Source organism: Equus asinus, chromosome 10 (genome assembly GCF_041296235.1).
Source record: "Equus asinus isolate D_3611 breed Donkey chromosome 10, EquAss-T2T_v2, whole genome shotgun sequence".
Taxonomy (NCBI): domain Eukaryota; kingdom Metazoa; phylum Chordata; class Mammalia; order Perissodactyla; family Equidae; genus Equus; species Equus asinus.
This window is the reverse complement of record NC_091799.1, coordinates 74,902,283-74,909,156: the sequence shown is the minus strand read 5'-3', so window position 1 is coordinate 74,909,156 and position 6,874 is coordinate 74,902,283.

Below are 6,874 nucleotides of genomic sequence, written 5' to 3'. Positions count from 1 at the left end.
AAGCTAAGAGGCAGCCACCTGGAGCAGTGTTTGAGTACCAATCAATCAGGAAGTGTAACAAGAGGAAGAAAAACACCCAGAAATCCTTTAGAACAAGCCTGAGTGAACCTGCTAGAGGATGAAAGACTAAGTGGCAGAGTGATGAGTCATCCTTACCAAGGCTCCCAAGATGTGAGCCCAGCCAAGATCAGCAAAGCCACTTAAGCCACTTGACCCACAGCTGACCACAGATACATTAGGAAACCCAGGTAAGACTAGAAAAATTACTCACCTGAGCCTAGTCTAAATTTCTGACCTGCAATAGCATTAGCTAAATAAATGGTTGTTTCAAACCACTAAGTTTTAGAGTAGTTTATTATACCACAATAGCTTTCTGATATAGGAACTAACATTGTTCATTGGTTCATTCTTTTATTCATTCAACAAATACTTATTTCTGGCCTACTCTGAGCCAACCCCAGGATAGATACATATAATATCTCATTTCATCCCTACCATAATCCTCAGAAGCTTGTTCTCCTTTGATAATGATGAAACTAAGAGGCAGAGAGAGAAACTGACTTGTCTAGGATCACACAGCTGGTAGGGGCAGGGCCAGGATTTGAAGCTAGGAATGTCTAAAAGCCTATTTACTCCCTCTACGACCCCAACCAAGTTATCAATAAAGAAGGTATGTCATGAAAAAGTTGATGTTCTCTGGGAGCAGTGGAATATTTTAGACCCAAATCATCAAACTCATGCTCTATTATGACGTTGAAGCTACCAGGGATCATTTGTTTCTGTACTTGTACAGACTTAAAACTGTACTTTTAGAAAAAGTCTAGCTTCTCCCAAGAGTACCTGCATAGCCACCTCCAAATAACTAAGGAATGCCAGACCACTAAGAGTTGGTTAGTCACCTTAATTTTCACAAAAATATGTCACCCTTACCATACACTCACTGTCTAAAATATATTGATTTGTTCTCAACAAGTTAAATAGAATACTTGCACTTCCTGTTCTCAACCAAAAGTACAGACTCTGCCCAGTTAGCAATATGATCCTACTTTTAACAGAAGCCTGTTGAGAGATGGGATATTTACATATTTAAGGATAATTGTTTTAAGAAAAGCAGTCCAAGTATTCCATGATTTAAGCATTGTCCTGGAATCATGTCCAAATTCCTCTCTCCATATGGGGAAAGATGGGGGTGAGTCCAACCAACATAGTTCCACGGGGTCATAGAACTGGTGCACGGGGTGTCCTTTACTTAATTACTGCAAGTAATGCTAAGAGCCAGGGAGCCACGGAACTGAGATTTGCAGTTGCAACTGAAGCCAAGACTATGATTCAGAAGCAGATACTGAACTAGGGAAATCAGATGGAGAGACACATAAGAGCAAGGAGAAGTGTGCCAAGAGAGGGAGCAGGAAGTAAAAAAGGGCAAAGCTGGCGTTTATCGTTGGCCACAGCTAACTTTTTGATGTAGCCTTCAGGTGTCACTTTCATCTTATCTGCCTAGAGACTTTCCCTGACCACTACATATATCTAAAGCAGCTCCTATTTACTTTTTAAATCAATATCATGGATTTGTGATTCTTTCTTTGATCTTGTTACAATTTTTATTTATTGGTTATTTACTTGTTTATTATCTATGTCTCTCTCTAAACTGTAAGCCCTTTGGGGTTAGGGACCATGTCTGTTTTTTTTATTCCTAGTGTTCCCACAGAGCATGGAACATGGTTGGTGCTCAACAAGTATTTCTTGAATAAATAGATGGGTAAGTGCTGATGGTCTTAAAAAGGCAGTCCTATGAGACTGTAAGCTCCTAAGCAGAGTTTCTTATTTGTCTTGCTCTCTTTAGTGTCTAGACCCTCAGTAGCTGATATCTTGCAAGTACTTAAATATTTTTGAATGAATTAATAAATGAAGTTGTTTACAACCTAAAAAAACAATGTGTCACTCGTCTTGAGATCCTCCTATGCATAAATCAGTATGTTTTCAATTGTGCAGGTGCATGTGTGTTTATTTTTCAAATCAAGTCACTTTTTAAAGAATTCTAACATTGCTTTCTTTACACTCCCTGTGTCAGTATGGCACAATAATGTAAGTTATTTCTCTCTTATAGTTTTCTAGGTAGTTTCTGAGCAAACATTCAATGAATCTTTTCTGTGTCTCAACTGGATGGCATTTGATGAATAAAACTGAATACAACTGTAAAAGGCATTCTCTTTTTAAAGATGAAATCATGGGAAGCTCACATAGTTTCTCATTGACAGACATATTTTGAACTCACTAGGATTCTCTGAAAAAAAGTTAACATCTATAAACTGGAAGGGAAGCTTGTGACTCATTTCAAACTAGAAAAATCAAGCTAAATTTTCCTGATTTATTTCTTGATGTGTTGGTTTATTTCTATTTATTCTGACTGTGCTAGGTCTATGGAGAAACATACACATTTATATTATATATTTATCTATGAATTATCTTATTACAGTTTACATTATTCTGCTTGCCACATTTTGGATTTCATAAAAAAACCAAACTAATAAAAATAAATCTCTCGCAAAAAAGTAAAAAAACGTAGCTGTGGCAAAGTTGGGAGGATACACTTTCAAACTGTTATTGAACAAAATTTAAAAATTATAATTAATATTTTTGAATATTTACTTTACTCCAGGAACTACATTAAGCATTTTTAAAATGCATCATTTAATTTAATCACCACAACAGCCCTATGAAGTAAGCACTACTATTAATGTCTACTTTACAGATAAAGAAGCTGAGGCAAGTATAATTAAGAACTTGCCCACAACCACCCAGTTGATAAACAGAAGAGTTCAGGCTTGAATCCACACAGCCCATGCCCTTAACCACTAAGCTACCAAGACAGACCTGTGCAGGTAGGAGACTATATCCCTTAACGGATTTTGGACTGCACAGATTGCATTATATTCATGCTTTCATGCCATCACAAACACGTGTCTGGTACTTTATAAGACTACATTATAAGTTACTCGAGTAAATATGGATTTTTCAGTGGTGCTGACTCATTAATCAAAGCTTAAACCAACGTGATTTATTCTTCGATTGGGAAAACAATTATTGATCTGGTAGTCAGTGGATGTTGAGTTACCTTCTAGAAACCGTATGAAAACACCTAAGAAGCACTGGATGCTGAGGCGAGCGAGGGCCAAGAAAGGAAGGACAACTGGTGGTGGAACACAGGGCACGACACAAGCCGGGGCAGGAAAAGAGCGGGCCCAGGGTTGGGGGAACCTGCTTCCCAGGGACGCATTGTTGGGGGAACCTGCTTCCCTGAGAGGGGACAGCAGTCAGGGGCGGACCAGGCACCCCACCGAGGAGGCGACAAAGGAGACTGTGGAGAACGTGAGCGACAGCGGGTACGCCCCAGCCCCTCTGTCGGCGGGTTCGAAATTCCCGCTTTTTCCGTGGATATTCTTTTCTTCCTACCGCCTCACAGTCGCCTGGGTCGGAACAGGGTTTTGAGGCAGTCACTCCCCTGAGGCCTGGGGCGCGCGTCCCGCCTTTGAGTGGGGCTCCTGGGGACACCGGGATGCGAGGAGGGAGCCGGGAGCCCAGGCTTCAGGACTGAGTGACCTGAGGGAGGGCGGCGAGGGGGGCAGCAGGCAGGTGACCCGAGCCCGCCCTCGGGCAAGCGAGGGCCGGCTGGCCGGTGGGGGAGAGGGCGAGGCCCAGACGCCAGTGGGCGGAAGGCCAAAGAAGGGAATGGAGCTGTCACTCACCTGTGGGGATGGTTGAAACTGGGCCCTGACGGTCACAGAGCTGTCTCTGCTTCTCACCAAAGAATTTGAGAAGCGCTGAATCACCGGCTTGTCGCCCACTTCACTGGGCAAGAAGACGGTATCCACTAAAGAGATCTTGACCCAGGACACTGGGGGAGGGGCGATGAAAACGCCTAGAAACGAACTGCATGGCTGGGCCAGTGTGACAAAACAGGATAGCATGCAATAATAGCCCGTGGATTTTAGTGATGATTTTGTAAGGAAAAACACTCCAAGGGTCTCATTAGGGGAAAGGAGTTGGAAGAAAATCGAGCTCAAATTAAAACGAATTTAGTTCAGGAGGCAGGTTCTGAGACAAAACCCTAGTAAACCTTTTTTATTTAAAATGTTAGCGACTGAGCAGAAAAAAAAGGTTGGGAGGAAGGACTTTGTATTAACTACTTCAGATTATTATATAGTTCTATTGAACAATAACAGTATATCAATTAGTGATGATTTTTAAATTTTACCCCAAAAGGAATTGTACTGTGTTCATCATGGGATGCTATTACAATTATTCTCCTGCCTTAAGGATCAAGTTTTAATTATTTAAAGAATTTTATATAGAGTTTTACTTGTGTATGTGATACAAAAGATAATAATTCAATAAACTGAAAATTTATAGCTAAAATTTTCAGATTTAAAAGCCACTAGTAGGGCTGGCCTGGTGGCGCAGGGGTTAAGTTCACACCTTCCGCTTCTTGGTGGCCTGGGGTTCACTGGTTCGGATCCCGGGTGCGGACATGGCACCACTTGGCAAGCCATGCTGTGGTAGGCATCCCACATATAAAGTAGAGGAAAATGGGCATGGATGTTAGCTCAGGGCCAGTCTTCCTCAGCAAAAAGAGGAGGATTGGCAGTAGTTAGCTCAGGGCTAATTTTCCTCAAAAAATAAATAAATAAATAAATAAATAAATAAAATAAAAACCACTAGTAGTTGTTAACGTAATACAATATTTTAAAAAGGAAGGACATGGGATTTCTTTATGAAGTAACAAATTGTCAAGAAATGTCTATGTTTTGCTATACCTCATTTTAAACAATAATATGGCCCCCTCAAATTACTTTGAATACTTACTTTATGAATTTTACTTCCCTTTTACTTTGGACTAGTTGCCACTGCTGCGTTGACACATTGCTGAGTCCTCGATCTAGAATGCCTAAATTTCAAATTTGAATATTCCCTTTCCCCTTTGCTAGAGAAAAATCTAAAGGACAGGTGTCTCATACTTTTAGACTGTATCAATCCTCATTCTCCTAGACACTCCTCCAGCCCCAAATGTAAATGCTGGCTGTTTTACAAAAGTCAATTTCTCCATCCTGACTGGATGAGTTTACCTCTGGAATTCTTTAGAATTTCTTATGATTGGTTCGATAAGACTAAAAGCGAAACTCTTATTCTTCATTGCAACAGTTAGCTGTCTATACCCAAAGCTTATTTTTACACAAAATAACAGAGTAGAAGTACCGAGTGATTGCTTTGAGTGTATTAATTTCCATATATCCTTTATTTACCAAACGAGTTACCATACAAAATATGAAGAATATTTGTCTACTCAGGCTGCCATAACAAAATACTACACTCTGAGTGGCTTAAACAACAGAAATTTATTTTCTCACAGTTCTGGAGGCTGGGAAGTCCAGAGTTAAGGTGCCAGCAGGTATCTGGTGAGGGCTGTCTCCTTGGGTTGCAGATGCCATCTTCTCACTGTGTGCTCACATGGCCTTTCCTCAGTGATAGCAAATGGCGAGAGCAGATCTCTCTCCCTCCTTGTGAGGACACAGTCCTGTTGGACTAGGTCCCCACCCTTATGCCCTTATTTAACCTTAACTATCTCCTAACAACCCTATCTCCAAATACAGTCACATTGGAATTTTAGAGCTTCAGCCTATGAATTGGGGAGGACACAATTCAGTCCACAGCAATAAGCACACTACCAGGAAATCCAGCAAAGTGCAAACCACATATCAGATAAGGGGTTAATATCCAAAATATACAAAGAACTCATACAGCTCAACAACAAAAAAACCAACAATCCAATTAGAAAATGGGCAAAAGATCTGAATGGAGATTTCTGCAAAGAAGATATACAGATGGCCAACAGGCATATGAAAAGGTGCTCAACATCATTAGCTATCAGGGAAATGCAAATCAAAACTACAATGAGGTATCACCTCACTCCGGTCACAATGGCTATAATTAACAAGACAGGAAACAACAAATGTTGGAGAGGGTGTGGAGAGATGGGAACACTTGCTCACTGCTGGTGGCAGTGCAAACTGGTGCAGCCACTATGGAAAGCAGTTTGCAGTATCCTCAGAAAATTAAGGATAGATCTACCATATGATCCAGCTATTCCACTGCTGGATATTTATCCAAAGAACCTGAAAACACAAAGGCATAAAGATACTTGCACCCCTATGTTCATTGTGGCATTATACATAATAGCCAAGACTTGGAAGCAACCTAGGTGCCCATCAAGGGACGAATGGATAAAGAAGATGTGGTATTTATACACGATGGACTACTGCTCAGCCATAAGAAATGACGAAATCCAGCCATTTGTGACAAGATGGCTGGACCTTGAGGGTATTATGCTGAGTGAAATAAGTCAGAGGGAGAAAGTCAAATACCATATGATCTCACTCATAAGTAGAAGATAAAAAGGACAAAAAAAAACAAACACATAGCGTTGGAGATTGGACTGGTGGTTACCATTGGGGAAGGGGGGAGGGGGGAGGGCAAAAGGGGTGATTAGGGTCACATGTGAGGGGATGCACTATAATCAGTGTTCGGGTGGTGAACATGATGTAATGTATCCAGAATTTGAAACATGATGTACATCCGAAAAAAATAAAAATTAAAAAAAAAAAGAAAGAAGAAAAATGAAATTAAATTTTTTAAAAAAAATGAAATCCAGCAAAAGGTATTTGTGGGTTGGGGCCAGCCCTGTGGCCAAGTGGTTAAGTTCTCGTGCTCCACTTTGGTGGTCCAGGGTTTCGCCGGTTCGAATCCTGAGTGCAGACATGGCGCCGCTTATCAAGCCATGCTGAGGCAGCATCCCACATGCCACAACTAGAAGGACCCA